The sequence below is a fragment of the Oncorhynchus clarkii genome, chromosome 6 (assembly GCF_045791955.1).
Source record: "Oncorhynchus clarkii lewisi isolate Uvic-CL-2024 chromosome 6, UVic_Ocla_1.0, whole genome shotgun sequence".
NCBI classification, from domain to species: domain Eukaryota; kingdom Metazoa; phylum Chordata; class Actinopteri; order Salmoniformes; family Salmonidae; genus Oncorhynchus; species Oncorhynchus clarkii.
Window position 1 is genome coordinate 6,910,243 of NC_092152.1, and position 12,464 is coordinate 6,922,706.

Sequence of the window (12,464 nt, forward strand, 5' to 3'; positions counted from 1 at the left end):
AATGTATATAAACAAAATGCATATAAATGTAACAATTAAAAACGAATTCATTCTGAACAGTATAATATAATATTGCACCATATCAAAGAAGAATAAATAACAATGTGCAGAACTGCAGCATCCCACTTAAAACATTAAACTGGTCTCTCTTTTCTCTCTCTGCTTTACTACCATGTTATAACCAGCAGCACACAGCAATGCTGACCAGATGTAGCTTTTATGAGAGATTTACATTCAGAAACGCAAGCTGCCTCACTTTCGTAGGGCTGATGCTGTTTCTTCTCCCAGTAGTTATTTGTCCAGTTTTAGAGAAGACCCCCTCAGAGGGAACGGATGTGGCCACGATGCAGAGTCTCTCTGTCATGACTTTAGTAAGCTGTGGGGAGACAGAGGCCTTGTTCTTCCACCAGCTCAGAGGGGCTCCTCCAAATAGGATCGGACCTCCATTATGACATCTGCTGAGGGATTCCTTCGTGCTGCATCCCCTGATGCTCTCTCGTCAAACAGCATCTAAACAGCAGACGTTGGCGCGTTCTAGCATCTATCTGCATGTTTCCGTGAAGGAAAGCCGACGTTGTGAAGTGCGCATGTGTATTAACTCGATACTCCTTTGCGCTCCTTCTCGTCAGCGCAATTTTTAAAACCCTTTGCAAAGGGTAACGTCTACAAAACCTAGTCCACTCTGTTCATAACAGATTCTAGTTTTGGGAACAACAAAACGGTATTGCGATAAATACGCCTCCCCATCCACCCTCCCCCTAAAACGCCTCCCCAACCACCCTCCCCCTAAAACGCCTCCCCAACCACCCTCCCCCTAAAACGCCTCCCCATCCACCCTCCACCTAAAACGCCTCCCAAACCACCCTCCCCCTAAAACGCCTCCCCAACCACCCTCCCCCTAAAACGCCTCCCCCTAAAACACCTCCCCAACCACCCTCCCCCTAAAACGCCTCCCGATCCACCCTCCCCCATTCTACTTGATCTATCTATAGCATGTTTAAACACTCCACCCTTAGGATTGCTCAGCATGTCAACAACCACTTCAACAGTAACAGCTGTTACTGCCCAATAACCTTCAAACTGGCATTTCAGCTTTCCACAAACCCGAGTCGTATTGATTACCTTACCAGTAAAGCTATGAAGTCAACTTTATTCATTATCAAAGTGTTTTTTGACGCTGCACATTCATGAGCACCGGATTGCTGAGCAAGCGTTAAAACAACGACAAGGCTGTTGTGTCTAGTTTGGAAAGTGAAATATACTGAGATCTCCTCTTACCTTTACTGGTCTTCACGTCCTCCACTTCACATTCAAAATAGTTGATTTAAATCCATAACCACTCTAATAGTCACTATATGTGCATATCTACACGTTTTTACAGAACAATCTACACCTCAGTCCTATACTGAGACACAACTTTCACTTTCCCCTTTGCTCAGGCACTTGGAGTAAACTCCTCCCCCCCAGCCTCTCTAGTTATTAGAAAACCAAGCCACAAAGTCTAAATTGTCTACAGGCCTATCATAAAATGTCATGAAAACAAAAATGTGCATTTCTGATCTTAATTTAGGTTTAAGGTTCGGCATAAGGTTAGCAGTGTGTAGAATAGGGTTCAAATCAGAAGACCGATCCAGCCAGCAGATGGTAGTGATGATCTTTAATTATAGTCATATTATCCTGAGCTGTAAAGATTTAACAGTGTCTATCAATATTAGCTTCTCTTATCTCTTTGGACACATTCACATGAGTAAATGAGTGAAATTGCTTCCATGACAAATAGTCTCAATGCTTTTCCATCCCCTCCTAACAAAATAAATGTAGCTGACTGGTGGTCATTTACTGTCTGAGAAGAGAGTATCACTACCACCTGCTGGTCAATGTTGGGAACTGCGGTGAACTGACAAATCAGAAAGTCAAGACATGATTTAGGGGGCTGTTGTTGGCAGTCCAGCTCTTTTTGGCCCCAAACGGCTCTTTGTGTTTTTTCAAGTCAAACAGTTTGCGACAGTTTGACTATGATTGGTGTTAAAACAATTCCAATTCAATTATTAAATTAAATCATACTCTACCTTAACTACAATGTATTTAAAAATGCATTCTACCAATTAAACATTTGCATTTAAAGTATTACTTTTTAATGTATATAAACAAAATGTATATAAATGTAACAATTAAAAATGAATTCATTCTGAACAACATAACAAGAGAATATTGTAAAATATCAAAGAAAAATAAATAACAATTTGCAAATCTGCAGCATCCCACTTAAAACATTAAACTGGTCTCTCTTTTCTCTCTCTGCTGTATTACCATGTTATAACCAGCAATGATGACCATATTTAGCTTTTATGAGAGATTTGCATTCGGAAATACAAGCTGCCTCACTTTCGAGGGGCTGATGCGGTTTCTTCTCTCTTCTTCTTCTGCTTCTTCTATGATATCATGGCGTTCTGCAAACAATCATGTAAGTGCATCACCTACTGTGCTAGAAAGTACTATCAATCATGATATGCCCAATTCTGTATAATCATGAAAATTAAAACCAAATAAATCCCTACTAACTTCTACCGCAACCTCCATTTCCTTGTCCAATTGTGGGCTAGTGACTCCATCAGTCTGACAGTAGGTTCACTTACTACAGGAGCAGCTATGGAAGCTCCATCAGTCTGACAGTAGGTTCACTTACTACAGGAGCAGCTATGGAAGCTCCATCCGTCTGACAGTAGGTTCACTTACTACAGGAGCAGCTATGGAAGCTCCATCAGTCTGACAGTAGGTTCACTTACTACAGGAGCAGCTATGGAAGTTCCATCAGTCTGACAGTAGGTTCACTTACTACAGGAGCAGCTATGGAAGCTCCATCAGTCTGACAGTAGGTTCACTTACTACAGGAGCAGCTATGGAAGCTCCATCAGTCTGACAGTAGGTTCACTTACTACAGGAGCAGCTATGGAAGCTCCATCAGTCTGACAGTAGGTCCACTTACTACAGGAGCAGCTATGGAAGCTCCATCAGTCTGACAGTAGGTTCACTTACTACAGGAGCAGCTATGGAAGCTCCATCAGTCTGACAGTAGGTTCACTTACTACAGGAGCAGCTATGGAAGCTCCATCAGTCTGACAGTAGGTTCACTTACTACATGAGCAGCTATGGAAGCTCCATCAGTCTGACAGTAGGTTAACTTACTACAGGAGCAGCTATGGAAGCTCCATCAGTCTGACAGTAGGTTCCCTTACTACAGGAGCAGCTATGGAAGTTCCATCAGTCTGACAGTAGGTTCACTTACTACAGGAGCAGCTATGGAAGCTCCATCAGTCTGACAGTAGGTTCACTTACTACAGGAGCAGCTATGGAAGCTCCATCAGTCCACACTGCAAGTCCACCAATCTGTTTTACAGCCTCTACATATGATACATCATGACTAATTGTCTATATGTGAGCCTCTCTAGCCTCTCTCTGTACCTGCCATCCACCAAATGCTGCACCGTGTTCTCCCCCACAATTAGAGCACTTAACCTTCACATTGCTTCCACATTCACCTTAATCATGTTCCCCTCGACACAAAGCATATATTTACACAATCTTCTCTTGCTGAGCCTGGCTACTCCACGCTGGCCTGCTGCTCGTGGCACCATCCTCTGCTCGATTTACCACAGTTCTTCTGTGGTGATTTACCACAGTTCTTCTGTGGTGATTTACCACAGTTCTTCTGTGATGGTTTACCACAGTTCTTCTGTGGTGATTTACCACAGTTCTTCTGTGGTGATTTACCACAGTTCTTCTGTGATGGTTTACCACAGTTCTTCTGTGGTGATTTACCACAGTTCTTCTGTGGTGATTTACCACAGTTCTTCTGTGGTGATTTACCACAGTTCTTCTGTGGTGATTTACCACAGTTCTTCTGTGGTGATTTACCACAGTTCTTCTGTGGTGATTTACCACAGTTCTTCTCTCTCCACTCAAGTGTTTGCTAGTGCTATCATGTTTCATCTTACCTCCTGAACCGGAAATGAGATCAGCCTCACCAATTCACCCTAATCTGCTCCTGTGAGTCCCTCTGGATAAAATGTCTGCTAAATGACTAAGCTGTAACTATATCGGCCTAACAAACCAGGCAGAAGTATGTCTAACTTGTCCCACCTAGCTATATTCAGATGAACACACTAAACTGTAAGTCTCTCTGGATAAGAGCGTCTGGTAACAGTCCTTTACTGTGGGAGCCTGCTAACAGTCCTTTAGTGTGGGAGCCTGCTAACAGTCCTTTAGTGTGGGAGCCTGCTAACAGTCCTTTACTGTGGGAGCCTGCTAACAGTCCTTTAGTGTGGGAGCCTGCTAACGGTCCTTTAGTGTGGGAGTCTGCTAACAGTCCTTTAGTGTGGGAGCCCGCTAACAGTCCTTTACTGTGGGAGCCTGCTAACAGTCCTTTAGTGTGGGAGCCTGCTAACGGTCCTTTAGTGTGGGAGCCTGCTAACAGTCCTTTAGTGTGGGAGCCTGCTAATGGTCCTTTAGTGTGGGAGCCTGCTAACAGTCCTTTAGTGTGGGAGCCTGCTAACAGTCCTTTAGTGTGGGAGTCTGCTAACAGTCCTTTAGTGTGGGAGTCTGCTAACAGTCCTTCAGTGATGAGGTTAGGTGCACACTCATCATTTCCAATGGAAACTACTGGGACCAACATGCATGATAGTTACAGTATGAGCTGCAATAGTTTCCACTGAATGAAACCGTGTGATTCTCACAGTTAGTGTTATAATGTCTATATAACAGTGTTATAATGTCTATATAACAGTGTTATAATGTCTATATAGCAGTGTTATAATGTCTATATAACAGTGTTATAATGTCTATATAACAGTGTTATGTCTATATAACAGTGTTATAATGTCTATATAGCAGTGTTATAATGTCTATATAACAGTGTTATAATGTCTATATAGCAGTGTTATAATGTCTATATAACAGTGTTATAATGTGTATATATAGCAGTGTTATAATGTCTATATAACAGTGTTATAATGTCTATATAACAGTGTTATAATGTCTATATAACAGTGTTATAATGTCTATATAACAGTGTTATAATGTCTATATAACAGTATTATAATGTCTATATAACAGTGTTATAATGTCTATATAACAGTGTTATAATGTCTATATAACAGTGTTATCAGGTCTATATAACAGTTAGTGCTGTTTGCAGGAGCACTCAGACTTGATTCAACTAATCAAGTCATCATCAAACCTTTGATTTGAATCAGGGTTGTGCGTGCTCCCCTTTGGGTTTCCAGAACCAGGATTGGGAGACACTGGTCTTAACACCCGGAGGTCTGTTCATTCAGAACAAAACCGTAACAAACAGTTTGTAACGGAAACCATTAACTTTGAACAAAAACATGCTTTTCAATAAAAATTAAAGTTTCTTTTGGACAAATTCATGTTGGTCCCTCCCCTTTTCCTTCAGTTTGCTTCTGCTGGTTTCCGTGTGGGTTTGAGGGGTCGTGAATACACCCCAGGTTTCCACTGACCCACCATGCTCATCATACTCAGATCATAGAAGGTAGCACAGACATGGGCTGGCTGCATGTGGTTTACCCACACGGTGTTCAGTTTCATTATATTGCCTAACTTTCTATTCTGGTTCAGAGGGGAAAGTGAAATCCAGGAAGTGAAATGCTGTGCTTTCTTCCTCCTTTGGTCCATTTGGAGTTTTTTGGTTCTGCAAAGCCATAAAAACCTGTATTATAATGATGGTACTGATATAATAGGCCTCCTGTCTACTAGACTCACTGTCAGTCTGGGACTATTAAAGTACGGTAATATAGTAATACTAACACAGCTACTATTACATTATTACTTTGTTATAAACTTGTATTAGCCTTCATCTAATCCTATTTTATCTGACCATAATAGCCTTCATTATAAGACATATGTTATTATACCCATGTTATTCTACCCATGTTATTCTACCCATGTTATTATACCCATGTTATTATACCCATGTTATTATACCCATGTTATTATACCCATGTTAGGTTGCAAGTTCAAATCCCCGAGCTGACAAGCTACACATCTGTCATTCTGCCCCTGAACAGGCGGTTAACCCACTGTTCCTAGGCCGTCATTGAAAATAAGAATTTGTTCTTAACTGACTTGCCTAGTTAAATAAAGGTAAAATTCAACCCATGTTATTATACCCATGTTATTCAACCCATGTTATTATACCCATGCTATTATACCCATGTTATTCAACCCATGGTATTATACCCATGCTATTATACCCATGTTATTCAACCCATGTTATTATGCCCATGTTATTTAACCCATGTTATTATACATGTTATAATCACCGCAGTCACCGCAGTCAACTAGCTAGCCACAGCAGTCAATTAGCTAGCCACAGCAGTCAACTAGCTAGTCACACCAGTCAATTAGCTAGCCACAGCAGTCAACTAGCTAGTCACACCAGTCAATTAGCTAGCCACAGCAGTCAGCTAGCTAGTCACACCATCGACACACTAGTCGATACCATCTACTGTATCTGCCTATGCTGCTCTGTACCATCACTCATTCATATATCCTTATGTACATATTCTTTATCCCCTCACACTGTGTACAAGACAGTAGTTTTGGAATTGTTAGTTAGATTACTTGTTGGTTATTACTGCATTGTCGGAACTAGAAGCACAAGAATTTCGCTACACTCGCATTAACATCTGCTAACCATGTGTATGTGACAAATAAAATTTGATTTGATTTGACCAGTCAATTAGCTAGCCACAGCGTCGTTTAGCTAGCCACATCAGTCAACTAGCTAGTCACACCAGTCAATTAGCTAGCCACAGCAGTCAGCTAGCTAGTCACACCAGTCAATTAGCTAGTCACACCAGTCAATTAGCTAGCCACAGCAGTCAACTGGCTAGTCACACCAGTCAATTAGCTAGCCACAGCAGTCAGCTAGCTAGTCACACCAGTCAATTAGCTAGCCACAGCAGTCAGCTAGCTAGCTGTTTACCTTTCTACCATATTCACTCATTTGTTTGTAAACAACTAACAAGCTAGTTAGCTCTCTCATGTTCTTGTCAAACTGTCAACAGAGTAGCTAGGAAGCAACAAGATATGCCAAACAACAGCCTAAAAACCACTTGAGGGCAAATAAATCAGATTTGACAGTTCAGACACAAGTCACATGGCCAGGAATCAGATTTGTATCTGACTTAAAACCACCTATGAAGGTGGCTTGAAATGTGACTTGAAATGTCCAATTCCATCTGCTTTTTGCTGTTCAGACTGCAGGAAAAATAACAGATTAGAATCGGATATGCAAAAAATGTGGACTTGAGTCATTTCAAACTGCCAATGGGAACAATCCTTATATGTAGGTCACTCTGGATAAGAGTGTCTGATAAATGACCACAATGTAAAATTAGATGTGGTCATCACCGGGCAGTCCACGGCCAATAGAGAGCTCTTTCCATCAGTCTGCTAATAGAAAAAACATTGTCTGGCATCTTAATGCTTGTTGGAATTTTCAGTTCCTCATTCTGGGTTCCTTGCACCCGATCAAGTGAAATTAATCTAAATTAAACACAAGTGATATGAAGCTATCAGCCTTGATAAATGTGTGGCTGAGTGATTCTGATAGGGAAAAGAACACAAGTGATATGAAGCTATCAGCCTTGATAAATGTGTGGCTGAGTGATTCTGATAGGGAAAAGAACACAAGTGATATGGAGCTATCAGCCTTGATAAATGTGTGGCTGAGTGATTCTGATAGGGAAAAGAACACAAGTGATATGAAGCTATCAGCCTTGATAAATGTGTGGCAGAGTGATTCTGATAGGGAAAATAACACAAGTGATATGAAGCTATCAGCCTTGATAAATGTGTGGCTGAGTGATTCTGATAGGGAAAAGAACACAAGTGATATGAAGCTATCAGCCTTGATAAATGTGTGGCAGAGTGATTCTGATAGGGAAAAGAACACAAGTGATATGAAGCTATCAGCCTTGATAAATGTGTGGCTGAGTGATTCTGATAGGGAAAAGAACACAAGTGATATGGAGCTATCAGCCTTGATAAATGTGTGGCAGAGTGATTCTGATAGGGAAAAGAACACAAGTGATATGAAGCTATCAGCCTTGATAAATGTGTGGCAGAGTGATTCTGATAGGGAAAAGAACACAAGTGATATGAAGCTATCAGCCTTGATAAATGTGTGGCAGAGTGATTCTGATAGGGAAAAGAACACAAGTGATATGAAGCTATCAGCCTTGATAAATGTGTGGCAGAGTGATTCTGATAGGGAAAAGAACACAAGTGATATGAAGCTATCAGCCTTGATAAATGTGTGGCTGAGTGATTCTGATAGGGAAAAGAACACAAGTGATATGGAGCTATCAGCCTTGATAAATGTGTGGCAGAGTGATTCTGATAGGGAAAAGAACACAAGTTATATGAAGCTATCAGCCTTGATAAATGTGTGGCAGAGTGATTCTGATAGGGAAAAGAACACAAGTGATATGAAGCTATCAGCCTTGATAAATGTGTGGCAGAGTGATTCTGATAGGGAAAAGAACACAAGTGATATGAAGCCATCAGCCTTGATAAATGTGTGGCAGAGTGATTCTGATAGGGAAAAGAACACAAGTGATATGAAGCCATCAGCCTTGATAAATGTGTGGCTGAGTGATTCTGATAGGGAAAAGAACACAAGTGATATGAAGCCATCAGCCTTGATAAATGTGTGGCTGAGTGATTCTGATAGGGAAAAGAACACAAGTGATATGAAGCCATCAGCCTTGATAAATGTGTGGCAGAGTGATTCTGATAGGGAAAAGAACACAAGTGATATGAAGCCATCAGCCTTGATAAATGTGTGGCAGAGTGATTCTGATAGGGAAAAGAACACAAGTGATATGAAGCTATCAGCCTTGATAAATGTGTGGCAGAGTGATTCTGATAGGGAAAAGAACACAAGTGATATGAAGCCATCAGCCTTGATAAATGTGTGGCAGAGTGATTCTGATAGGGAAAAGAACACAAGTGATATGAAGCCATCAGCCTTGATAAATGTGTGGCTGAGTGATTCTGATAGGGAAAAGAACACAAGTGATATGAAGCTATCAGCCTTGATAAATGTGTGGCAGAGTGATTCTGATAGGGAAAAGAACACAAGTGATATGAAGCCATCAGCCTTGATAAATGTGTGGCAGAGTGATTCTGATAGGGAAAAGAACACAAGTGATATGAAGCTATCAGCCTTGATAAATGTGTGGCAGAGTGATTCTGATAGGGAAAAGAACACAAGTGATATGAAGCCATCAGCCTTGATAAATGTGTGGCTGAGTGATTCTTCTTTTTCTGGTTCTTTTTTGTCTTCTTTTCCCTATCAGATTCACACAGCCACACAATTTTGCACGCCCAATTTTTCAGTTTTTGATTTGTTAAAAAAGTTGAAAATATCCAATAAATGTCCTTCCACTTCATGATTGTGTCCCACTTGTTGTTGATTCTTCACAAAAAAATACAGTTTTATATCTTTATGTTTGAAGCCTGAAATGTGGCGAAAGGTCGCAAAGTTCAAGGGGGCCGAATACTTTCGCAAGGCACTGTATATCACAATCTATATATCACAATACATATATCACAATACATATATCACAATACATATATCACAATACATATATCACAATACATATATCACAATACATATATCACAATACATATATCACAATACATATATCACAATACATACAGTATATCCCAATACATATATCACAATACATATATCACAATACATACAGTATATCACAATACATATATCACAATACATATATCACAATACATATATCACAATACATATATCACAATACATATATCACAATCCATATATCACAATACATATATCACAATACATATATCACAATACATATATCACAATACATATATCACAATACATATATCACAATACATATATCACAATACATACAGTATATCCCAATACATATATCACAATACATATATCACAATACATACAGTATATCACAATACATATATCACAATACATATATCACAATACATATATCACAATACATATATCACAATACATATATCACAATCCATATATCACAATACATATATCACAATCTATATATCACAATACATATATCACAATACATATATCACAATACATATATCACAATCCATTAGAAGTTACTGTCTTTCCTTATTAACATATAGTTTCCTTTCTACAGGCAGCCTGAACACAGTACCACTGTATAAGTACCCAAAACCAGGACCTCAGGGAACTGGTCATTTTCCCCTTTCAAACACGTGATTTAAAAAAAATAAACCAATTCGACTAACTAATCATCTTAGAATTACAACTCTTTATAACTCTACCGAAATAATAATCTCCTAAAGTAATGGTACAATTTGAATAGAGAATAGTGTTTCTCACTAATTATATAATTAAATCCCCCTGTTCTGTTAACTTCAATTGAGGTTGATCATTCCTCATTAGAGATGTCTAGTAAACAGGGCTTTCCACACCATTAAAATGTTTCCTCTCCGTTTCTCTCCCTGTCCTTAGGAAACCATATAAATACCTCGTCAAAACATTTCCATCCTTCTGCAAACCCGATTTACCTGCATTGAAAAGACCCCATCCGATAAATCCCACAACACGGCGACATGATCTCTCCACCGAGTCTAACGATTCACAGGTCTCCTTTTCCCCATGATTCTCCATAACCACCACACCACATAAAACTAATTAAAGTTCATTTTAGGTTTGGTAACACCTATACTAATTCCTCGTGACCCCAGTTCATTTTAGGTTAGGTAACACCTATACTAATTCCTCATGACCCCAGTTCATTTTAGGTTAGGTAACACCTATACTAATTCCTTGTGACCCCAGTTCATTTTAGGTTAGGTAACACCTATACTAATTCCTCGTGACCCCAGTTCATTTTAGGTTAGGTAACACCTATACTAATTCCTTGTGACCTCAGTTCATTTTAGGTTAGGTAACACCCATACTAATTCCTCGTGACCCCAGTTCATTTTAGGTTAGGTAACACCTATACTAATTCCTTGTGACCCCTCCACCCTTCCATTCCAGAATCCTATTCCAGAATAAGACGACATATAATCTACATTTATTTCCAAATAAAACCACATAAAATGTCTCATGATTTAAAAACCCCCAAGGCCTTCTGAGAGTGTTGTGTCATATAATTTAAATGTGTTTCATGTTCTGACCTTTATTTCCTTTGTTTTGTATTTATTTAGCATGGTCAGGGCGAGTTGGGGTGGGCAGTCTATGTTTGTTTTTCTATGATTTGGGTATTTCTATGTTTCGGCCTAGTATGGTTCTCAATCAGAGGCAGGTGACATTCGTTGTCTCTGATTGAGAATCATACTTAGGTAGCCTGGGTTTCACTGTGTGTTTGTGGGTGATTGTTCCTGTCTCTGTGTTTTGCACCAGATAGGGCTGTTTTTGTGTTTCCACGTTTATTGTTTTTGTAGTCAGTTGTTCATGTGTACTATTTCTTATTAAAAGAACCATGGACACTTACCACGCCGCATATTGGTCCTCTGATCCTTTTCGCCTCTCCTCTTCGGAAGAGGAGGAAATCCCTGACAATGTGTTACCTTTAGTATCCACTCCTCTGTCATTTCACCTAGAATCTTCAACCCAAAACATGTTTTCCTGTGTCAAATTTAGCCAATTTTTCTTCCGGAATCCACAATATTTACATGTGGTCCTCTAACACTTTCTCTCACCAAGGCAGCCACCTCAGCCATTCCCTCTGCTTTATGATTACCTATGGAGATTTGATCTGTACGACTAGTATGAGGATCACATTTCACCACTGTTAATTTACTGGGTAACTGACATGCTTCTAATAATGCCTGATAATGCCTCATTTCTCCTTCATTAGGGAGTCATGTGGAGTTGTCTTTAGGGTTGTCTGTGGAGGATGTACAGGTGACTAGCATGACAATACTTAATAATAATATATTTGATGTTTGTATAGGACTACATCTGAACTACTTGATAGTTATAACCCTTATGTGTGGTTGTTTCTGTCCATTTACATGCAATCCTATCGCCTCATCTCTCACCTGCCCCCTCTCCTAACCTCTCACCTCTCACCAGCCTCCTCTCCTCACCACTCACCTGCCCCTCTCCTCACCTCTCACCAGCCCCTTCTCCTCTCACCAGTCCCCTCTCCTCACCTCTCGCCAGCCTCCTCTCCTCACCTCTCACCAGCCTCCTCTCCTCACCACTCACCTGCCTCTTCTCCTCACCTCTCACCTGCCTCCTCTCCTCACCTCTCGCCAGCCTCCTCTCCTCTCCTCACCACTCACCTGCCTCTTCTCCTCACCTCTCACCTGCCTCCTCTCCTCACCTCTCACCAGGCCCTTCTCCTCTCACCAGTCCCCTCTGCTCACCTCTCGCC